The sequence below is a fragment of the Nyctereutes procyonoides genome, unplaced genomic scaffold (genome assembly GCF_905146905.1).
Source record: "Nyctereutes procyonoides isolate TBG_1078 unplaced genomic scaffold, NYPRO_anot_genome, whole genome shotgun sequence".
In the NCBI taxonomy this organism is placed as follows: Eukaryota; Metazoa; Chordata; class Mammalia; order Carnivora; family Canidae; genus Nyctereutes; species Nyctereutes procyonoides.
Window position 1 is genome coordinate 15301240 of NW_026575136.1, and position 24071 is coordinate 15325310.

Consider the following 24071-nt stretch of genomic DNA (forward strand, 5'->3'; position numbering starts at 1 on the left):
ACTGGGAGGATGCCCGATGACTTGGGAGCTTTGGGGATGATGTAGGCTGTGGCCTAGGCTCATGCTTTTTGGCCAAGAGAGAGTTTGCCTTGTTTTATGCACCTGTTCTGTATCCTGTTGGGCACCTCGTATGCTGCTAGCAGTGCTAGTTGAGGAGGAGCCCAAGACACGTCAAGTTCAGCACCGAACATAGTGCTTCTCGCGTGGCTTCCCGTTGAGGTGGATTCATGAGTTTACCAGAGCACTCTTGGGTGGACGGCTCCCGTGGTCTTCAGCAATTCTGATTTGCGTCGTTGCTCTGAAAAGAAGAATCTGGCAGCTTTGAGAATTGAGGTGGGGCAGAGATCTGACCCAGAGAGAGGGCGAGAGGGAAACCTTAACTACATTGATGTCGGCAGGGTCAGGGACAGACGTTCCTGCAGAGGGAGCAGCCGGTGAATGTAGACCCGAGGCTCTCTTGCCAGAAGGCCGCTGCCTGCGGGCCCTGGGGTTAGGTGGCCTCGCGGCTTCCCTCCGCTCCCTGCCTGGCTGGCTGTTGCAGGGGCGACCCTCCCAGCCTTGGCGTTTTCCCTGTGAGGCCGGTGCGCTGTAGTGCTCTTCCTCCCGAAGCCAAGTTACTCCTCCATCATTGTCCTCCCCACGTGCCACGTGCATCTCACGATGAAGCCTTCTGGGTATTGGTTTCGTGGGACAGCACTAAGCATATCCTGCATCCCCGACCACTCCTGACGGAGGCCGCGGTCATAGAGACAACTACCCCACTGCCTGCTGTATTTCCACATTCTCCCATAATGAAAAATGAATGTTGCAGAGTTTGCAACTGGGAAACTCAGGGGCTCTTACCACAGAGTGGGCTGGGTTTCCGGAGGAGTGATGACTGTTACCTCCGCGCCTTCTGCGTGAGACAGGACCACCTCGTTGGGCTCTCAGGGATGTGTCTGTTGCCTGGGCTGGCCACCCTCTGCTGCGGGAGTAGGCTCAGCCCCAGAGTCTGGTGTCATCATGCATGAGAATAGCTCGGACTTAGGTCTCCATCAAAGAATAGGTCCTGTAGGGGAGCTTGGATGAGTTCCTCCTTCTGTGCTGGTTGCCGTCTATGTATTTCTTTATGCATGCCCAGCTTTCTTCCAGAAGCGACTTAAAGACAGCTTAAAAAACACCTGTAATGTTAACCCATAAGACAGCTTAAAAAATACCCATAATGTTAACCCATAACACAGCCTAAAAAATACCCATAATGTTAACCCATAAGACAGCCTAAAAAATACCCATAATGTTAACCCATAAGACAGCCTAAAAAATACCCATAATGTTAACCCATAAGACAGCTTAAAAAATACCCATAACGTCAACCCATAGGACAGCTTAAGAAATACCCATAATGTTAACCCATAGGACAGCTTAAAAAATACCCATAGTGTTAACCCATAAGACAGCTTAAAAAATACCCATAATGTTAACATAATAATAAAAGGTTGAGGGTTTTAGGAAATAGGAAATATGTGTTTCAGCAGTTTTATTAAACCAGAGAAGTGCTCCAGACATGTCGACTCACTGGAATCCTTTATTTACCAGTGTCGAGGAAAGTCCATCAAAACAATTTTGTTTAGGTTTTGAGTATTTCAGGTTTTACCAAAGCAAAGGGAATTTCAGGTGACCCTAGTACCAGTTCACATTTGTTTTACAGATAAGGGGTTAAGATTTTCAGGACCTGCCCCTGAATAGGCTGTTGAATTCCTACCGGTGTTTTGGTTTCAGGTCTGGCTCTGTGTTTGAGTGATTAGTGGCATCTCATTACGGGAGGGCAGGCAAGAGCTTTATAGACTCGAGTCAGATAGAGAACTACCTGCAGGCCCTTGCTAATGATTTTCATGAAGAAATGGATTTTTCAGAACAATAATACAGGGATTGATAGCATTTTACTTTCTGAGATATGGTCACAGTGAAATATGCTGTCCCTGAAGTACAGACGGTAAGAAACAAGAGCTAAAGGTAAAAGGTGTGTTTTATTGACTCTAATAAACGTAATTTCCACGTAGTTTAATCTCATCTGACAGTTTTGTGTGGCCCTGCCCTCAGCTCTGACCCCACTTGTCCCAGGTTAATTCCAGCAGTTAAACAATTAGAAACCCTGTTAGGTCCACATTAACGCTGTCACCTTCCTCGGGGGCCCTCCAGGCTGGCCGCGCTGTCCCCTCCGTCTCTCTGCGCCCCCCCAACCCGCATGCCTGTGGAGGCCTGTCCCCTGTGCCACACGGCATCCTCTGTCTTCACCCCCACGTCCTCCATTTCTTGTCCCCCGTCTGAGTGCCCCTGAGCTGTCTTTTATGTTGGAGGCACATGGAGTCTTTGTGTGTGATGGCAGCTGCTCTTACATCGTGGCCGGGCCCGGTTTCCCTGGAGGCCCACCTTACGCGGGCCCACCCGGTGTGGGCGCAGGCCTCCGCCGCTGTGGCTCTGAACCATTGGCACGCGACGGGCTTAGGGTGGGGATAGTGACACCCGTCAAGCCGTGGGAAGGAGACATGAGACAAAATCTGGGTGCAGCACTGACAACTTTGCGTCAGCAGCGATCCCTCCATCCATCCATCCATCCCTCCATCCCTCCCTCCATCCTCCATCCATCCATCCCTCCATCCCTCCATCCATCCTCCATCCCTCCCTCCCTCCATCCATCCCTCTGTCCATCTGTCCATCCCTCCATCCTTCCATCCATCCATCCATCCCTCCATCCATCCCTCCCTCCGTCCATCCGTCCATCCATCCATCCATCCATCCATCCATCCATCCATCCATCCGCCCAACTCCACCCACCCACCACTTAGTAAGCTTAATTGCCAAGCATAAGCTAACGTTATGGTAAAAACCTCCCGTTTTCTCTATTACCCATCCATGCCTCTCTTTTTGTTATGGCACTTATTGACCTTTGAAACCTTTAAATATTATTTATGGGTCCACGCGGAGTGTACCATGGTCGGTATAGTCACTTAGGTCTACCCTGCGAGTGTTGCCATCAAAAGCTGAGTCTGTCTTCCCGCCTTCCCCTGACGCAGACACACATACGTAGCCATTCATTTTTTTAAAAGACTTTATTTATTTATTCATGAGAGACACACACACACAGAGAGAGAGAGAGAGAGAGAGAGAGAGAGAGAGAGTGAGGCAGAGACAGAGGCAGAGGGAGAAGCAGGCCCCATGCAGGGAGCCCGACATGGGACTCGATCCCGGGTCTCCAGGATCACACCCTGGGCTGAAGGCTGCGCTAAACCGCTGAGCCACCGGGCTGCCCTACATAGCCACTCAGATGCACACGGAGGCCCAGGCACATATGCAGACATGTGTACTCTCTTCTGTACCTTTGGAGGCGCTCACACATGTTCATACCCGTGCACGCGTGAGCCCTGCACACATGTCCTCCATTCATGTCCCCGTGTGATGTTTGAGCCGCTCGCAGAGCTTATGGATTGACCCTATGGTTGGTATTTTCCCCCTTTATGGGTAGGCGGGGGTACTCACGCTAAAGTTAAATTTAGGGCACCCGGGTGGCTCATTTGTTGGGCAGCTCAGTCGTTGAACCTCTGACCCTTGATATCAGCTCAGCTCATGATCTCAGAGTTGTGAGATTGAGCCCTCGTTGGGCTCTGTGCTGGGCGTGGAGCCTGCTTAAGATCCTAAGATCCTCTCCTCCCCTCGGCCTCTGCACCCCCCGCCCCCTCTCCTTCTCTTAAAAAAACAAGTGGGAGGCGGGCTTGTTTCCACCCGGCCCGCTGTTCATGAGCTCTACTCAGTAGGACCAGGGATCCTAGGGGAGGTTCAAAGTGAGACACGCAAGTGAGGGGAGAGTTGTTTATTCGTGCATTGGGTTTATGCAGTATAATTTTGGGGAGCTGCCTGGAGTCTTGGCCAAGTTTATTCTAGGAGGAGATGCTACTACTCTTAATATTCACGTAAGACTTCACCAGACGTGTACTATATAGATATCGTTGTCACCCTTGCTTTCCAAATGTGAAAACTGAGGCTCAGATTGAGTGGCGTGCCCAAGTCGACCCGGGCGGGAAGGAGGTGGCTCTGTTCCTTGAACCCACACGTTGAACCCAGGCTCTCTAACTTGTCCCCAGGGGGTTTGCATACGGGGTGAGAGCAAGCAGCGTGGTCCTTTCCACCTCAAGGGGAGCAAGAGAAGCAACACTGGTGCCCGGCCACCTGCACAGGCTGCAGCTCCTGCCTCCCAGATGCGAGCTTGGGCCTGCCCTTTACCTCTCCTCCTGGGCTCGCGCATCTGCTGTTCTGCAGCCCCGTGGGGGGACGGAGAGAACAGACGCGCGTGAGGAGGGTGTGTCCAGCCCGTGCTGGGCCTCAGCTTTCCGAGCGCTGTCGCTGTCGATTCTCTTTGCTGCAGAGCGGGTCTCTGCCTGGAATCACAAGGCGAGCACTGACAGATGTATAAGTAGATGCTCAAGCAAATTAAAAATGCATTGTTAAAAATGGATTCAATGTGCGAACAAAGATTGGCATGAGGGTTGGGTCCCTGTATTTTTAGAGGCTGATTAAAGTGCATGAACGATGATAAATTCAGATAACCCGTGTCGTCTGCAATCACCATGAAGCCTTCACTGAAGGGCTGATGGCTGGGATGCACTGCCGGCGGCCTGGAGAGGTCAAGGGTCTGCGGCCTTGCTGCCCCCCCCACCATGCTGTACGCTTTGCCTGTGCAGAGGTCGCAGGGCCTCTGTCGGGCCCCGAGCACCGCGGCTGCCGGGCCCTGGGTGCCATGCATGCAGCCCGGGACGCGTGCAGGTCTCCACGTCACTCGCAGGAATCTGTAAAGCAAGCGCTTCCCTGGTGACGGGGAGAGGGATGCGTTTTGCAGGCCAGGGCTGTGCTGTCGGCGGCCCTGGTGCGGCCCCCCTGGGCGACTGACTGGGCGCATCGTGGGCCTGAGTTGGTGATGTGCCTAGCAGGGTCTGTGTGTCCGTGGCCGTGGGATTCCCCATTTGTCTGCCCTGGGAAACTGCGTCCAGACACGGGCTGGAGGGACTCGCGCTGCAGGCGGCCTCCTCCCACTGCCACATTTAGCTCGTTTGCTCAGAGGACCTGGGGGTCTGCACCCTCGTGTTTTATTAGTCGCACTTAGAAGTGAGGACACGTGCACTCAGCGTTCTGGGGTTAGGGTCCGGCAGGCTCACCACAAGATCTATGGCTCAGGATTTTTTGAGTTAGATTAATTTTGTTCCTTTGTTCCAGCAAGTCTGTGCTGCCTTTTTATTTACAAGCACTTAAGAAGCAGTCCCTATGGGGGTCCCTGGGGGACTCAGCGGTTGAGCATCCGCCTTCAGCCCCAGGCATGATCCTGGAGACCTGGGATCCAGTCCCGTGTCAGGCTCCCTGCATGGAGCCTGCTTCTCCCTCTGCCTGTGTCTCTGCCTCTCTTTCTCTGTGTCCCTCATGAATAAATAAATAAAATTAAAAAAAAAAAAGAAAGAGGGGATCCCTGGGTGGCGCAGCGGTTTAGCGCCTGCCTTTGGCCCAGGGCGCGATCCTGGAGACCCGGGATCGAATCCCATGTCGGGCTCCTGGTGCATGGAGCCTGCTTCTCTCTCTGCCTGTGTCTCTGCCTCTCTCTCTCTGTGTGACTATCATAAATAAAAAAAAAAAATTAAAAAAAAAAGAAAGAAACATTCCCCAACAGCCAATGTGTATGCATTGCCCCCGGATACAGTCGTGGCAGCCCGAGCACAAAGACCAGGGAACCCTCAAGCCCCGTAAGCATCCAGACCGCGTCCTCTCACAGGCAGCCCGTATGTTCCGACCTCACCAGTTTCAGGTGCCCTCGGCCACGAGTCTTAATGGGTCACACTTGCAAGATTTAAGAATCCTCTCTCTCCCTTTCTATCACCAGGCCACTGCCTTTTTTTTTTTTTTTCAATTCCCACCGATCACTTTGCAGGAAATCGTAGATGTAGGAAAGAGTCGCAAGAAGTTGCAGAGACTCCTCGCGACCCCGCGCCCAGCGTCCCCTGCTGGCTCCGTTCGGCCTGACCACCGCGTAGTCCCCACTTGAACCTGTCGCAGTTCGTTCCCCGACCAAGTTGCCGCGGTACCGACTGGCCCCTGAGGCCACAGGCTTGATCTGGATCCCGCTCGGTGTTCTGCCGACGTCCCTCTTCCGTCCTTGGATGCAGTCCCGTATGCCACATTACGTTTAGCCCCTGCCCGTTTTACGATTTTTTAAACAATTTTTTTAGATCGTTTTCTTATGGTAAAATTTCAAACTCTCTAAAAGTAGAGGCCAACAGTGAGCCCAAGGTGGCCACTCCCTGTGGCCGGCCCACGGCGACGCACTGTCACCAGCTCTCACTTCTCGTCAGGTAGGTCGGCCTGAAGCGGCCGTGGTGGCCGGGCCTCGGCAGGGCCCTTCCAGCGTGCGTGCCCAGGACCTGCCCTCACCTGCACGGCCCTCACCTGGCAAGGCCCTCACCTGGCAAGGCCCTCACCTGGCAGGCCGCATGTTCTCCCGGGGGCTCTTCCTGGGGCTCTGCAGTCGCTACTGCAGGCACCTTTAAGTGCAGCCTGGGTTTGGTCTTTTTCCTGCTTTTTGCCACAGTTTCCAAGAAGGCTCTGCAGGCAAGGGGTGGAGCGGGCTTTGCTGGAAGAGCCTCTCTGGAGCCTCTGGCGCTTCCAGCTCGCGGTTGTTCCTCAGTGTGACCAGCGTGACCTCAGGAAAAGGTGCGTTTTTCTTAAAAAAAAAAAAAAATGCGTTTTTCTTGAGATGTGACTTTCGAGCCAGGCTGGAGGCAGGACGTGACCGGAGCACCGTGGCTCTGCCCCCGCCCCGCGGCTTCCTTGGGTACCCTGGGTCCTGCCATCACCTCGCGGACAGATGCCCGGGGTGGAGACGTGCCCGAGCTTCAGGTGCGCCCCTTGCCCCTGGGAGCGCTGTCTCTCCCGCGCTTTCCCGTTACTTGCCGGTGCCAGGCATGGTCTCCAACCTCGTGAAGCGTCACCTGGTAATTGTTTGTTGAATGAATGAACGACCACCAGACTAGTCAGCAACAGGTGTGCGTGCTTAACTGCTAAAGCGACTTCACCCCAAGATGTTAATGGCTGTTAGGGTTTTCAGAATTGGCCCCATGGGGATTATTTGCATTTCCAGGGGATGCTCCCTTAATCCCGGTGTGGAATTCCTGACCCTGTGGCCCCACCCGGAGGAGGCTATGCGCCTTTCTTGCTGGTCTTCAAACCAAGTACGTGGCTCAGATGAGAACTCGAGTCTGGAAATGATGCAAGTGGACAAGAATGTCATCCTTGGGGTTGCACAGAAACAATTCGCAGGGTATCAGGTCTTCCCGTGGGAAGTAGCGCATTTGGGTGGAAGTGGGAACGGGTGTCCTGCCGAAGCTGACGTTCTCAGTGGGACGCGGACGGCGCCGCTGAAGCTCGGAGGCCGGGGCGTGCATTCCTCCGGCGGTTCTGGCCCTGGGCGCCGGGTGCCGCCGGGCAGGGGGCCTGTGTCGGAGCAGGTGGCTGTGGCCTCGGACGCGCAGGACGCGCCTACTCGCAGCAGTGGTGCTGGTGTTATCCTGAGTACAAGTGGATATGCGGGGCCGCGGGCGCGGTTGGCACCGTGGTTGCTCCACGGAGGTTGGAGGGTCCCCAGTGCATGTCAGGCCCTGAGACCGTGGGTACCCGGATCGGGCCCCTGTGCTGCGTCACCTGGAGGCTCCCAGGCGCCCGGGGGCTCAGTCAGTGAGGCCGTGATCCTGACGTCCAGGTATCGGCCCCGCGCCCGCCCCGCTTCCCCTCCTGCCCCTCCCCTCCTGCGCTCGATCGCTCTCTGTCTCTTTGATTAAATAAATAAAATCTTAAAAGAATCAGGGCTTCCTTACAAGTTGAAATGGGTGCATGTTCTGTGTCCCTGCAACATACGGCTGCGACAGCATATGGGTGCGGCCGCAGTGTCCCCGTGGGGGAGCCCGCACGCGGGTGGGTGGGGAGGTGCAGATGACGGGGAGGGGAGGTGCATCCCTGAACTGTGAAGGCTGGGGAAGGCTGTGAGGGAGCTGGGGGGGGGGGGAGCTGGGGTGCCGCAGCCCACAGGCAAGCCGCTGGGCGGTCGCCGGGCTGCCAGGGGGACGACCATCCAGGCAGGTGGCCCTGCTGGTCTGCACCCAGGTGCAGGGGCAGCCGGGGGGGCCGGGGTCCTGGGGCTCCTGGGGCGCCTGGGGGTGGGAGCCAGGTGGCGGGAGAGCCAGCCCGCGGGGACAAGTGCTCACAGGGGGGGCAGGGGAAGAGATTTGCCAGCTGGGAATGGCAAGCAGCACGGGCTGGGGGTGCAGAGGCCAGGGTTGGGGTTCCTGCAGGAGCCTTCCGGGCTGTCTCTTCTGGGACCCTGGGATCTTGCAGGCTGGGAAGTCACTGCGGTGTTTGCAGCCATCGGATGACAAGTTAGGTTGCGGTGTGGAGGCTGCGCAGGAGCGCGGGGTCTCCGCCAGCCCAGCCGAGGAAGACTGGGTGCCTGCGGGGCAGGGGACGCCTTGAGGCTGCTCGCCTGGCCTGGGGCCATCAGGGTTCCAGGCCAGGCAACTGGAGTTGTGTTCTACCCGGATGGGGGGGATTAGGAAAGGAGCAGCTGTTTTCCATACGGAGACCATTTCTGTTAAGACAGTAGTGATTCTCACTGGTAGCAGTAGCAGTGGGTTCCGCCCGCCTGTATTCCTGTGGTTTGCTTTCGTCTCGTATCTGCCTGATGTTCGTGGTCAGCAGCCTACGACCCATTTAGGACGTTATTGAGTGTCAATCGTTGTCCAGAAATCAAATGGGATTTCTTTGCGAGAGAGATTCAATTTAAGGCTCTTTGATTCCCTGGGGGAAGGGGGAAGGGCTGCTGCGCACAATAATGCTCTATTATCCTATATAAAAGATGAGAACAGCGATTATATACGTTGACGGGACTCAGATCCATGAACCGCCCCCAGTCTTGTGGCGGGAACTGTGGGTGAATCTAAATCCTTCTGCTTCCTCCTAAGACATCCGTCCTCCTGGATGTGAGGGGTCCTGTCTATGCCGGGAGTGCAGATCCCTCATCTATGGAGTTAGAGCCACTCTCCTGGCCCCGAGACCTGGGTTAGCCCCGCTGATGCTGCTCAGAAGTGCAGACTCCCAGCCCCACCCCACAGATCAGAACCTGCCTTTCAACAAGGTCCTCAGGGGGTCCTGTACCTTAAAGCTTGCAGAGTACTGAGCGGGAGCAATCTCTGAGGCCCGGCTCCGCGGTGGACATTTCACCGGGGCTGCTGGATTTCAATCCGGAGCTCCTGTGAACAAGGTCAAGTTGCAGAGCGTTCCCCGACAACGGCATCTGCAACTGTCGGCACCCTGGGGACGCTTCTTAGAGGATCTTTGCAAATGAGAGTCCTGGGAGGCTGGTGTGTGTACCCCGGGCAGCTGAGGGCCTTCTCTTGTCTCAGCAGAGGGTCACAGTCGGGGTTTGAGCGAATGGACAGGGAGAGCCTGGCTGCGGGGCGTCCTGGCTGCAGGTGCGCCTGCGGGGGTGGTGGTGGGGGGGAGGAAATTCATGTTGCGGAAGTGAAGTAGCCGTTTGATGTGCTTATCTGGAAAACATTGCCTGTGGATCTCAGAACCGTTTGTTGCATTTCCCTCAAACATTCCTCTTGTCAGAATGATGAGAAAATAGCACGCGTGGGGACCGTGAGGAGTGCACGTTTGTTAAATTCCCTCCTTTGATGTTGGTTTGTATCCAGAGCTACTTAGGAGCTGTCACGAACCATTTCCAGGTAAAATGTGCTGCCGTTAGGGCAAGGGCGGAGGAAGATCTGGGGGCTACACGGGCCTCGGCGGCTCGGGGGGGCCCGAGCGCGGGCACCGGGGGTCTGGGGTGCAAAGTGGCCACTTGGACCGCAGGGGACAATGTCCGGTTCCTGCGGAAAGCTCTGCTCTGGGAACCAGCTGTGTCTTAAGGGTCTCCAGGAGGCTGGGACTGAGAGTCCGCCACCGTGTCAGTGGCGGGGGGCAAGGACATCGAAGCCCATCCTCCTGTCCTTGGCCGGTGGCTCCCTGTCGCTGCGGGAGCTCAGCACGCAGCTGCCCGGTTCCCGTGTCGCAGCGATGTTTGCAGGACGCGTCTGAGGCTTCACGGTGCAGCCCGGGGGCTCAGGCTGCCGGGCGCTGAAGGGTCCCAGGTGGCACCTGCTGTTGGCGTGGTTGCTTTAGAGCAGTCGTTCTCGGCCAGTGGCCGCTTTGTGCCCCAGGACACTGAAGACATGTGCAGACGTGTCTGGTTGTAACTGGTAGGCACCGGGTGTGCAGACCCCGGGGACCCTATAAACGTCCTACAATGCACCCGACGGTCCCCGAAGGCTCGGCCCGGTGGTCGGTCGCGTGGAGGTGAGGACCCTGTGGTAGGGCCGGGGTGGCGTTGTCCGGGGATCCCGGTGGGCCTGCGAGTGGTTGAAGAGGGGTCAGACCTCCAATGTCTGCCGCCCTTCCTTTTCCATTTGTTCACTTGATATTCGGAAAAGAAGTTCCGTTGCCCCAAATCCATTCTTTCTAACCAGGAAGGGTAATCCCAAACCGCTGAGGTCCGGGTGGCGGATCTCTTTGCCAGAGGTAGCCGTACTTCCCTTCTGTGCTTCCAGAACCTTTTGCTTGACAGCGAAGAAGCACAGCTCCAAGGGCGTAATAAGGGTTTTCTTTTTTAGACTCTTGATTTGTCTTAATCCGTGAATTCTGTGAAATTCTTTCTTGTTAGCATTAAAATGGAATCTGCTAATAAGGTACCATTGGGGGCGACAGTGAAGACGCTGTAAGTGCGATGCATCTTCTTGAGGATCTTATGGTCACTGAATTTGGATATTTACTTATATTTTGCTTTCATGACTTCACAATCAATTCAAGTGTCTAAACCACTGTTGACAGTTGGCTATAGGGGAGTCCAGGGGATGGTGTCACCTGTTGCCTGCGCCCAGAAGGTCCCCCCCTTTTCACCATTGTCCTTCCTTCTTCAACCGGGTCCCTTCAAAGCTTTTGTGATCTGACTGCGCCTTATAAAAACTCACAAGTGATAGGTTTGCTGTTTATTAATCCAGTATTTAGGCCAATAGTAGCTCTTTCTAGCTTCTTACTGAGGCCGTGATTCAGTCTTCAGTGATACAGGGTCCTCGTTCCTTGGCCAGATTACTGGCGATGTTCAGAGGAGGCAGAAAAAGGATTATGGCAAAACAAGTGGCTTTTTTAACCTCTTTCAAACGAAGCATTCCCAGAAATTGCCCTTTAATGGGGTCTCCTGATTTTTATTTTATTTGTTTTAAAGATTTATTTTTATTTATTTATGATAGACATAGAGAGAGATGGGCAGAGACACAGGCAGGGGAAGAAGCAGGCTCCATGCTGGGCCCGACGCGGGACTTGATTCCAGGACTCCAGGATCGCGCCCCGGGCCGAAGGCAGGAGCCAAACCACTGAGCCCCCCAGGGATCCCCGGGTCTCCTAATTTTAGTCTGAAATTGGCTGGTGCTAGACCTGATGTGATGGCAGGCCGGCGACTCCGGGCCCGGCGACAGCTTTGCCATCTTACCCTCGTTGCAGGACGGCGGCTCGCAACCCCCTGCCGGAAGTTGCTGCCTTCTTGGGGCGCCTATGCAGTCCCGCATGTCCTGAATGAAAGGTGAGCTCGAATCCTTTCTGGCTACCCCCCCCCCCCGCCCCTGCCCCGATTTCCGATTGACTTCGGGGTAGAGCGAGATGTGATGCTGACACCTCCCATCCCTGTAGTACCGTCGAGAGGCCCTAAAGTACAAACAAAAGAAACCGCAGGCTTTGGAGAGTTCTACCATCTTGATTGTTAGATGTTTGATTCATTTCCTTCCAACTGTTTCCTTAGCCTGTTTTCTGATTTCATCTTTATATTTCTATCATCTTTATCGACTATCTTTACCTCTTTCGACCTGTCCACCTGTCTGCCTGAAAAATCATATTTATCTCCCTTGATCCTCTCTATTTCTGTCTATCCGTCCATCTGTCTGTGCATCTGTCTGCCTATCACCCACATCTATTGCTGCCTGCCATCCCCATGCATCAGCTGTCCGTCTCTCTGTCACCCGTATCTGTCCACCGCACCTGTGCATTCATCCATCCGCCCTACTAACCAGACTCTGGGAACGTCTTCTACCCGTTAAAGAGGAAAGGCTATGGTTTATTTTATTTTTGCTAAGAACGCATGCTGCTCCTGGTCGAAGGTCGTTGCTTTGACCTACTGATGCATATGCCCGCCCGCGTGCACCCTTTGCCTCCCGAGCTGCCTTCTGGCCACAGCGGCAAACAGGTTCTCTTGCAAGGGATCGCTCCCCTGACACGGTACTTTTGCTGGTTTCCAGCGACCCTTTTGTGAGCTCGGAGCCTTTCTTTGCCTCAGGAACCTGATTGGAGATTGTCCTTTATGTAGTGTCGTAAAGAACTGAAATACAGGACAGCACTTTGCAGATCCTCCTCTAATCTGTTTTTGAGAAACAGCTTGATAGGATTGGTTTTACATGAACTTGACCAAATCTGTTCATGTTTCGGGTGAATGGGGGGCATAGGACAATCCGTGGGGAATGGTGAGATTCGAAAGTGGAGCGTTTCTGTGATGCAACCAATTATTCCTTTTTCATATTATGTTATTGGTTGTCACTTTTCTTTGCAGATGTCTTTTTTTCTGGGACTTTCCTTGTTTTTTTTTTTTTTTTTTGTTTGTTTTTTTGTTTTTTTTGGACCTCTGCCTCATAGGCCTAACAGTCACCTGTCCCCATCCGACCTTGACTTCCTCTCTTACGCGACTTGACTCAAAGGAACCATCCTTGGTTTGAATCTCTAGGGATGGGATGCTCATCACCACTGAGTGTAGCATGTTTTCAGGACCAGGTAGCAGCTTGAAACACCCCCAGGCTGGGTTGAAACGGGCTCCCCCGTGGCCTCCGCTGGCCTGTAAGGGCAGGGTTTGTGGCAGACGTTTGAAGACACTTCCGACGGCCCGTCTTGCTGTCATCGTTCCTTTTCTGGCACTGGGCTGGCCATCTGCACTCCTCGTCTAGACCAGGGCGTGCTAACCGTGTGGTGGTAGGAGCGTGTTCCGGGGCTTGGCGACCACGCGCCGTGTGTCAGGGTGGCAGGCTCGATGACCAGCCGCGAGCAGATGCTGATGCCAGTGAACAGCACAACCCTGCCCCACGTTCGGTTCTCTGGTGGAAAAATACATGAGTGGGTTCCTGCTGTCCCGCTTCCTAAATGATAGAGTTTCTTCGTATTGTTTACCAAGGAAGCATGTGGTTTTGCAGCCAAGGACTTGGAGGTTGCTGGTGAACAGCTGGGAGAGCACTCCGGGTCTCTTCAGCTATAGAAAGGTGGTTTCAAGAAAATGCTCTGCCTGGGTCAGCAGGTGTTTGCAGAAACCCCGGTTCGTTTCAGGCTGTGCGCCGAGAGTCCTTGCTGTCCGTTCGCAGCTTTCAGGGATTGTTTGGGCAGCTGCACCCCAGAGCAACGGTGAGTAGGTGCACGGAGCTAGTGAGGAGCCCACCCGGGAAATCAGCCTGTGGGTGAGAATGTGGGCAGAGTGTTAGAAAGAACGGGATCTTGCGTCCGACTTGGGAATTTCAGACCAGACACGGGGTGGGGGGCTGCCGGGACTCAGGGCTTGGTGGGCCAGCGGTGCCAGGCCAAGGCCATGTGCAGAGCAGGGCTGCGCGTTAGTGAGCGAGGATGGCGGGGCTGTGCACCTGCGGCCGTGGCGGGAGACCAACGGGGAAGAAGTCAGAAAGGGGGCTGGCGCCGTGGGGAAGCGCAGCCCGTGGGGGTCTGTACGTGGGAACTCCTGAGCCTGCACGCCGGCCTTCCGCCTCTGCTCCCTCGCATCTCGGGGTACCTGGCGAGGCCCTTGAGGGGCATCTCGGCTCGGCCGGGCCTGGGGAAGCAGGCAGCTGGCCAGGGGAGAGGCGGTGACACCTGCTGTGTCAGCCCCGGTCCCGGCTCCACCGGGCCTGCCTGTGAGATCCTGATGGTTCCCCCCGTGGCTGGTGTGTCCTTTCCGCCCATAAAGGTGGAGACTAGCTTTGCCCCGCTCCGAGCTCGTCACCTGAAGTGCTTACACCTTTGTGACCCAGAGGAGCCTGTAGGATGCTGTGATGGAGACGGGGCAGGGGGGCCAGGACCCCGTCTGTCCTGCGGCACAGCAGACCCTGGCCCTCCCTCCCGGGCTGCGGCAGCGGCCCTCCCTCCCGGGCCCTCCCTCCCGGGCTGCGGCTGCTGGCCGGCTCGTGCCGTGTGAACGAGCAGTGGCAGGAGTGGAGGAGGGAGGCTGCTGGCGGCCTGTACAGTGGGGGCCATGGGCCCGATGGGCCTGCCAGGAGGCTGCTGTGTTAAGTGTCCAAAGGAAGGATGGGGCCTGGAGATGGAGACGTTGGCTGGCTTCCCAGCTCCCCGGAGTCACCTCTTCAGGGTGGGCCTTGTTGCTTTTTTTAAGAGGACACCCAGGACATTAGACACACACATATCTAACAGTTAGTGTAAACACATATTATAAACCCAGAAATTGGGCAGCCCGGGTGGCTCAGCGGCTTAGTGCCGCCTTCAGCCCAGGGCCTGATCCTGGAGCCCCGGGATTGAGTCCTGCGTCCGGCTCCCTGCATGGAGCCTGCTTCTCCCTCTGCCTGTGTCTCTGCCTCTCTCTCTCTCTCTCTCTCTGTGTCTCTCATGGATAAATAAATAAAATCTTTAATAAAAAAAAATAAACCCAGAAATTATTTTTGAGGCATTTGCCGTCATTCAATCATACCGCCTCCTTTATGAGTGTAGTTGATTAAGAATTTTTTTTTCCCCTAAGTATCTCGAGCCCAGTGACTTAGGGTGAACACCAGTCTTGGGCAGAGAAGCCTTTAACACGTATTTTGTATTAGACGGTGTTGCCTTTTTATTCAAAATTGTGATAAGCATTAAGCGGCGTTTCATACTTTTCTCTACAAATGGCTGCTCTTTGGATGGTGTGAAGTAACCCCCCCCCATAACCCTTCCCCTCCTCCAAGACTCTGGATCTGGATTGATTTTTGCTTGTAGAGCCTTCCAAGCTGCATTACTGGAAAAAAAAAATAGTTGAGGGATGTATCTGAGGAAGGCACATGGATGCACGTCACAACCGAGCTGTTTTACAAAAGCATTTGACTACGGTCCTCCCGAGCCTGGAGGCCTCAAGCTGGCTTCAGAAGCAGATTGAGGGTCTCGGGCTGAGGCAGACATTGGCACATTTGTACGGTGACAGGTGCCCCTGCCTTGACGCTGGTGCCCTCTGCCCTCCTCCCACGTCCTCAGCTGTGTTTGGGAGCGGAGGCTCCCAGGCTCCGGTCTTCACGTTGCTTACGCTCTCCGGGGAGCTGATGCCCCTGGCCCGGGATGCCCTCCGAGACCTGCTCCGGCCGCCTGGGCTGCCACGACGGACGCGGCGCTGCCTCGTTGGAGAGGCGCAGGCTGGATGTCCCGTGTGGCCGTGGGTCTCAGTGGCCGCCCAGGCCCGTCTCCCGCGACTCCCTGCTTTGCCCCGTCTCTCTCGCCGACCTCATTCCTGGCCCCCTGCCTGGAGGGCCGCCCTCCTTCGTTGGGCCGCACGGTGGCAGCGGGACAGGCGAGCACTTCTCTGGGCTCCTCTTGGCTCCTTAATGCGTAACGGGAGCGAGCCGTTCGCGGCACGCAGACGCAGGCCGTGCCAACCTCTCCTGTCCACAGGAGTCCGATCTCATTTGAGCCTCGACTCCCCAAGTAAAATGGTTTCTCTTAGTCCCTTGATGGCGGGGTGGGCGGTGTCCCAGGACGTGCCCCCTGCTGCCCACCCCGTTGCTGGTGGGTCCTACTGGCTGGGCGCTCAGGGAGCCTGGGCCTCCCAGGGAGGGCGCCCGGTACCATCTCGGAGAGCCTGCTCTTCCGTCCCCGTCCCTCCCCCCATCCCCCCCTCCACACACATCAGTTTCCCTTGGGTTCGGACCTGGTTTTCGAGTGTTGGTGTGTTTAAGGGTTTTAAGGGGGAAGCTCTTTAGGTCCACGTGAATCCCCGCGCCTCTGCGCTCAGGGATTGTGATCGGGCAGAGGTGGTGCCCAGGATCCTGGGCGGTAACGGGACGTCACAACCTTGGAGGCGAGGCCCTGATGCGAACACAGCTCTGCGTGAGAGCAGTTTTACAAGCGACGATTTGGATGTTCCGGTGAGACGGAGACTCTGTTGACTGGAGGACGGAGCCCTGGCAAGAGCAGGCCGCCTGAGCCCCGGCTGCCTCCTGCCTCCACCCAGGAGGTGACCTTTGGCAACGGTGGTGGCTGGCGAGATGTCAGAAGTCACCGTTCGCCGTCTCGGTCGTGCCTGCATTTGCAAGATGGCTTTCCTGGAAGGCTCCGGCAATTGGCTGTATCAGGGATGTTCCCTGCGCTGCGTGGACCTAGCACCCTGAGCTCATCAGAGGAATGTCCAGTGCCTCGGGACCCCCTCCGTGCAGCGACCGGGCCGAGGGTGCACACCTGGGACACTGGCAGGTGGCAGAGGAGGGCCCCACACTTGCTGGGAGGCCGCGCGTCCGCTCGCCATGTGCCAGGGGTCTGAGAAGAGTGAGCACGGGGACAGTTTGAGCAGGGTGTCATGTCGAGTCTCCGGGAGAAGAGCCCCACGCCCGGCCCTTGGCTTGGGGAGCCAAGCGCGTGGCACCGGTGGTCTGTGCCCACAGCCTGGCCGCACATGCGGGGGGCAGCTGCACCCACCGCTCACCTCTGAGGTTGGGGGGACCCAGGGGAGCCCCGTTGGGGGGCCTCGGTGCTCGGCTTTGGCCTCCCGGTACAGGAAGCAGGTCGCAGGCAGGAGAGCTCGTGCGGTTCAAGTCCCTGCCTGTCCCTTCCGAGCTGTGATGAGGAACCTGCAGCCCAGGGTGTCCTCTCCCTGGCCGGCAATCTGGAATGTCCCGGGCTCTGCGGGGCAAGATGCTCCGAAGGCTCAGCCCCAGCCTTGTGCCACGGGCCCAGCACTTGGCCACATCCACGGGCTGCTGGCCACCCACTGGGCCTTCCTGTGAGCTCCTCTCCACTGCGACCATGCTGAAGGTCGCAGGGAGGACCACCCTGAAGGCCACAGGGAGGACCATGCCGAAGGCCGCAGGAGGACTACACTGAAGGCCGCGGGGAGGACCAGCTGAAGGCCGCGTAGAGGACCAGCTGCAGGCCGCGGGGAGGATCACACTGAAGGCTGCAAGGGAGGACCACGGTGAAGGTTGCAGGGGAGACCACACTGAAGGCTGTGGGGAGGACCAGCTGAAGGCCGCAAGGGAGGATTACGGTGAAGGTTGCAGGGGAGACCACACTGAAGGCCGTGGGGAGGACCACCCTGAAGGCTGCGTGGAGGACCAGCTGAAGGCCACGGGGAGGACCAGCCTGAAGGCTGCGGGGAGGACCACACCGAAGGCCAGGGGGAGGACTATGCTGAAGGCCACAAGGAGGGACCATGGTGAAGGTTGCAGGGGAGACCATGCTGAAGGCTGCGGGGAGGACCAGCTGAAGGCCATGGGAAGGACCACCCTGAAGGCCGAGGGGAGGACCAGATGAAGGCTGCAAGGGAGGACCAGCCTGAAGGCTGCGGGGAGGACCACGCCAAAGGCCAGGGGGAGGACTATGCTGAAGGCCACAAGGGAGGACCACGGTGAAGGTTGCAGGGGAGACCACGCAGAAGGCCATGGGGAGGACCACCCTGAAGGCTGCGTGGAGGACCCGCTGAAGACTGCGGGGAGGACCAGCCTGAAGGCCATGGGGAGGATCACCGCTGCTGAGCATCACGCAGCAGCTGCTTGGGAAGGGCACCGTTCGCGGCCACTGACCCACTGAAACATCCCCCCCTGGGGCCTTCACAGTAAACCCAGACATGCACCTGAAGGCCAAATGACACCGTGTCTCCAGATCCTCAGATGACATCAGTGCCACTTGGCCAGAACCCAAGCAGCCAGGAAACTCCGATAACTGCAGTGTTTTGTCAAGAGGAAAGTAACCACGTCCACAAGGACTTGCCACCCCATGCAATGAGCCAACGTGACCCTGAGGTCTTGCTGGGACAGGAGAAGGCTCGGGTGAAGCAGTGAAAGCAAGAGGAAAGGATTCAGGTGAGAGGCAAGGGTGCAAGAGGAAGCTGGGGTGCCGATGGAGAGGACCTCCTCCCCCACGGCCTTCAGCATGGTCCTCCCTGCAGCCTTCATGTTGGTCCTCCCTGCAGCCTTCAGCCGGTCGTCCACGTGGCCTTCAGTGTGGTCTCTCCTGCGACCTTCACCTTGGTCCTCCCTGCGGCCTTCAGGGTGGTCCTCCCCTGTGGCCTTCAGTGTGATCGTCCCTGTGGTCTTCAGGGTGGTCCTCCCCATGGCCCTCAGGTGGTCCTCCCCCCGCGCCGTAACCTTACTCCATCAGAGTTGCTTCACGCTTTGCCCTGAGTGTCCCTTTGTCTCCCTACATCACCGATCTTCAGTTGGACTGCTTTTCTTAAAGACTAAGACGCAGTACACAGAGTAAAACCCTAGAAGTTTTAGGAGCTGTACAGCTTCACATTGTCAATGTGTAAAAATTCTTAAGAAGACTAGCGCTTTGGAAGGAATTCCGTGAGAACAGGAGCAGCTAAAAGGTAGCAAATTCCTTAAAATAACTAAACTTTGGCTTATAACAAGGTCATTGTTTGGCGGTATCCACGTCTTAAAAACTTTCCAGAGCTAAGAGGAGGAAATTATTTTGAGACAATGTAGCAACTTAAAAAATAAAGACAATAAATTAGCATTTGCATTATTTGCCAACCACTGCTTTCCTTTCTTCCAACTTTGTACCTCACATTCTTAATAAATTGGATCATGTGAAGAACTAGATTAACTTTACCTTTTTTTTATTTAATTGAAATTGTTTTTGCAGAAGTGGAAATTTGGCAGCAAGTATGGAAACTAGCAAATCAGTTTAGAGTGTTCTGGGCTTCTTAGTCTGATGAAACCCACAAGAATGAGGAAAGACTGCACGGCTTCAAGGAAGAGAAGGCTGCACTCGTGTAGGCTTTGCCTTTCTGTAATTTTATTTTTACTCTCACTAATTCAGTAGCATGTAGAACATCATGTCCAAACTTTAATTGGTTAATAGTGACCTCCAAATGGGTAGAATTTCAACCCCTAATAGTTATTTTTGATGATTTGATGGAGAAAATGCTGGGAAGTATTTTCTAGGAATGGTGTAAAATGAAGAGGACTGTGGTAATTTAAAAGCAACAACCTCAGGAGAACCTGGCTGGCTCCATCTGTAGAGCATTGGACTTTTGATCTTGGGGTTGTTGAGTTCAAGCCCCACGTTGGGTATAGCTATTACTTAAAAATAAAATCTTAAAAAAAATAACAAAAATGAAAGCAACAACAACTGTGATGTAATGGAATATAGGCAATTGGCTGATGATAGCTTTTATACCCAGATGTTGTGTTCTGAGGTTGACCTCTTGTGAGGCAGTAGAAGCGTGTGTCTAATTTCAGTTAAAGTGGCCAGTTAGCATGGGTATATTTGGAGCATATGTGTTCCTTTTAAATAAATAGGGTGGGTGGGGGGGGCGTTTGGGTGACTCAGATGGTATAAGCATCTGAGACCCTCGATTTTGGCTCGGGTCAGGATCTCCGGGTTGTGAGGTCCAGCCCTGCAGTGGGCTCCATACTGGGTGTGGAACCTGCTTAAGATCCTCTCTCTTCCTCTTCCTCTGCACCACCCTCCACCCCACTCTCTTGGCACTCACTTTAAAAAAAAAGGAGGGTAGGTGGGCTTTTTTTGTTGTTGTTTTCACATGATGGTTTTTATCCATGTTTTTTCAAGCCAGCTGGAGCCCTGGAAGTCTGTTAGAACATGGCTAACTTGTACTGTATCCCAGTTGGTAGTATATGAGTTGTCTAAATGGGGTTCCTCTTGACTGGATGGGAGCTCCCAAGTGTGGAACGACAACTGAGTGGAAGCTGGTGGCACAGGCTGGGAAATAATTCACCAGAGGCAGAACCGAGATAGAAGTGTATTGACTATGTGGCGAGAGAGCGGTAGGCAGGACAGCCAAGGAGAAGGATGTCTGCAAGGAGGTAGTGGGGGGTAGAGGGTGGATGTGAGGAGGTGTGGTGATGTGTGGACAGTTGTAAGTAGCCCATCAGTCATGGTCACTTAGAACTGATGGATATTTTGAGGTGGGTCACCTGATGGGCCTTTCCTACATTCCGTTGCTCAAGCCTTGTAGCCCGAAGGCAGCCTCCACATGAGTCACATCCAAATAGATGTTCTCTTTCCTTCTGCGAGCACTCTGTTGGTGTCTGTCGGAGGCCTGGCCCTGCTTTCCAAGTCAATTTCCTCTGTGTGGTTCTTCTGCTCCGTCCTTTATGTACCGTCCTCCAGGCTTCCCACGTGGTCCATTGATGGGCTGCCATCAGCTGAAGCTCACATCACCATGCTGGTGGATATCACCCTGAATACATTCACAGCCAGTGCTGTCTTCCAAGGGGTTTGCTGTGTCCTCGAACACACATTATCGGAGGTGCAGGGAGGCTGCCCTGATCTCCGAATGACCCAGTGCCGTCCAGTGCTTTGTTACCGGGTCACCACATTGGGATCCCCCGGGAGCTTGGGAGGAATGAGCACTCTTGGGGCCCACTGCAGTCCCGCTTGGTCTGAATCTGCCCTGTTCTCAAGGCAACATTACACTTGTCCTATTTTAATGACCATTTACGAGTTTGTCAAAGCCCTGGAAGCCAAAGCCAAAGATCCTTTTGCGGCAGAATCTGTTCTCATTAAGTCACCCCAGAATGCCAGAGACTTTATCTGATGAGTTCCCGCACAGATAGGGCGGATGGGTTGAGCTCTGTTCAGCTGCAGCAGAGAACAGCCAGTTCTTTTCTGTCTTCTGGTCGGTTCGTGAGTCTTGCGGGGCTGTGCTGTGAAGGGTCATCCGTCTGGACACTCTGAGGTTTTACTGGTAGATTAGAGTTTGCTCTTCTCTGCAGGTGGTGAGGGTAGGTGGACAAAGTAAGGGATAGGTGATGTGAGGATTTTTGAGGTTATTAATTAGTAATTAAGTTCCTTAATTACCTAAATGCCCAGGCTAGTGTTTTGGAGCAGATCACAACTCATTGGCAGGTCACAAAATCATTTTAGTCGGTCACAGCCAGCACTCAGAAACAATGTGGTTCACACAATAAGGCTAAGTATTGTTTTTAGAAATTTAAAAGAAGTTACACGTATGCACATGTATATAGAGATATTTAATATCACGACTCAGGATACGTGTAGACGTGTAACATGTATGCATTTTCACGTGTGTGTGTAGCTGTATGTATATATTTATATACGTGTATATATGGCACGTGATAAAAGTGTTTGAAAGTCCAAAATGACTAGAATCACGGGGGAGTTACAGGGGAGGAATTAAGGAGATATAATCTCTGTAGTGTAACAGGGCAGGAGGCTAACATAGATGTTTCTTCCTGGCTTAGTTCGCCAAGATGCCAAATACATATCTAGTTATCAATGACAGTAAACATTCTGCTATTTTTTATACATTTATTTTTTATTGGTCTTCAATTTGCCAACATACAGAATAACACCCAGTGCTCATCCCGTCAAGTGCCCCCCTCAGTGCCCGCCACCCAGTCACCCCCACCCCCCGCCCTCCTCCCCTTCCACCACCCCTAGTTCGTTATTTTGAAATATTAGGAAGATAGGGTGTTTCGATTTTAAGCCACTGTAGTTCTCAGAGAGCTATTATAATGCCACCGATAGATTTAAATATTTAGAATCTAAGGCGGTGCCGTCAGGACTACGATGACTTTTGGACTTCGTTTGTTTCTCACTGCTGACTCACAACCATAGGACCGTCTGTTTTTTGACGAGATCGGGTGCGTTCAGGGTGGTATGGCCGGAGACCGACCGTCTGTTTTTGGTGTTGCCACAGTAAATGTTCAGGATCTACACGTTGATCAAGGAGGGAGAGGCAGCCCTGGAGCCCACCGGGTGCTCACTTCTAGGTTCCCATGTGAGGTTTGGCACGTACTCTCGGTTGCTTAGTCTACTGACGAAGACCTTAGCTACCACTGGGGTTGAGGAGTCTTTTTTTTTTTTTTTTTTTGGCCTCTTTTCAACCTTCTTCCTGTTCTTATGTCTTTAGCGTCTGGCACAGGGCTTGGCATGTTTACCTCTGGTAAGTCCTTGTTGAATGAACGCATGACTCTGCAGTAGCTCCTCATTTTTCTTGAGTAAATGCCGAGTCCTTACAATTGCCTTCAAGCTCTTGGGCCCTCCCATTGCTCCTTTGGCCTCCTCTCCTGATACTTGTGCCTTCGTCCTCTCTGTCAGGCACCTGCTTCTTCCGGGCCCCTCCCGGAGATGCTTTTGCTCAAACATCCAGGTGCCCGGGCGCCTGCTCCCCACAGCCTTGGCTCCAGCGCTGCCTTCCTCTGCTCGACTGGCTGTCCCCCGTCTGCACCCCTCTGCCTGTGTACCTGGCCCTTACCACTTCTTTTTTTTTTTAATTAAAGCCATTGGTTTTTTAAAAAATATTTTATTTTTATTAATGAGAGACACACAGAGAGAGAGAGAGAGAGAGAGAGAGGCAGAGACACAGGGAGGGGGAGAAGCAGGCTCCGTGCAGGGAGCCCGATGTGGGACTCGATCCTGGGACTCCAGGATCTCGCCCTGGGCTGAAGGTGGCGCTAAACCGCTGGGCTACCAGGGCTTCCCTAGATCCTTTTTATTTTCTGATACTCTGTGGTGGAATATTTGGGACATTATGGGTCTCCAAAGCACTGTGGCCTGGCTGCGTCTGGCGGCGGCTGAGTCCCAGCTGTGCCTCCCGCTGGGTCAGCCCCGGGCGCGGGACCCCCAGGTGCCAGCCTGGCTCCATCGTAGCCTCGTGTGTTCCTGCCCGTGGAGCGTTGGTGACCTTGGGGGTGACCCAAAGGGTCTGAAGGAAGTGTGCTCGCTGGGGATCACTGGTGGCTGTTTCCAAACAGAAACGGGGTTTAAAGATAATATTACAACAAAAATACACCTTAGTTTTGAAAGGAATTCCCAAGAACAGGGAATGAGTAGGAGACCTATTCATTTTTTCGATAACTCAGCTTTGGCTTATTTCTTATTATAACCATTTATTTTGATGACTCTGTGGGTCTGCTGGTAGGATGGAATAGAGTTCAAATCTTAGCTTTGCTTCTTCTATTTTTTTTAATTTTGTGTATTTAATTATCTGACGTGTGCTATGAAGAGCTCTTGGTTGTATTTTGGGAAGGGAAGCCGTGTTAGGGGCCAGCTGGGGAGCGGGCTGGGGGTCAGCGGGACGAGGTCAGCGGGCCGGGGCGGGGGAGCAGCCTGGGGTCAGCGGGTCGGGGGCAACAGGATGGGACCAGCGGGTCGGGGGGTCAGCAGGTCAGGGGATGGGGTCAGGGGACTGTGGGTCGGGGGGTCAGTGGATTGGGGGCAGTGGGCTTGGGGGACAGCGGGTTGGGGGGTCAGTGACCCAGGGGCAGCAGGACGGGGCCAGTGGGCTCAGGGGCCAGCGGCCGGGGTCAGCGGGCTTGGGGCCAGGGTCAGGGGGTCAGCAGGTCAGGGGACAGCGGCTGGGGTCAGTGGCTCGGGGCCAGCGGGCTTGGGGGCCAGCGGATCGGGGGCCAGCAGGTCAGGGGACAGTGGGTTGAGGTCAGCGAGTCGAGGTCAGTGGGGTCGGGGGCAGCAGGCCAGGGGCCCCCAGCCGGGGAGCCCTGTGTGTCACGCTGGCCCAGCCGTGTGCCTGCCGGGGGCCCCGCCAAGTGCCGTGACCATCCCAGCCGCTGCCCGGGTCCTGGTGCCAGGCCCTGTCCGCGTCCCCGCTGCGCTGCTCCCCACTGGCCAGGCTCCGGGGGCACAGAGCCTCGTCGGGGAAGGAAGAGGTGTGCAGCCGGATCTCTCTCTTGACCTCTGTCTGGAGGAAACGTCTTCCTGTACCTTAAAGACAAACTGAGCCGGCAGTGAAGGCCGGGAACGCGTGAGCGTCC

At 54.8% G+C, this 24071-nt stretch overlaps 1 protein-coding gene across 15 annotated transcripts in view; it reads left to right on the top strand.

Moving 5' to 3' along the window:
* The window catches only part of LOC129495446 (low-density lipoprotein receptor class A domain-containing protein 4-like), a 387589-nt gene that overhangs the window by 18537 nt on the left and 344981 nt on the right, over nucleotides 1–24071 (top strand). For 2 of the 15 annotated variants that reach the window (XM_055302953.1, XM_055302967.1), the window contains exon 2: nucleotides 11605–11683. The exons of 12 other annotated variants lie outside the window; for them this stretch is intronic. The gene's annotated coding sequence lies outside the window, so the exon portion shown is untranslated. Of the gene's footprint in view, nucleotides 1–7208; nucleotides 7245–11604; nucleotides 11684–24071 lie in introns of those variants that run through there. One more of the 15 variants, XM_055302968.1, reaches the window with a different exon arrangement.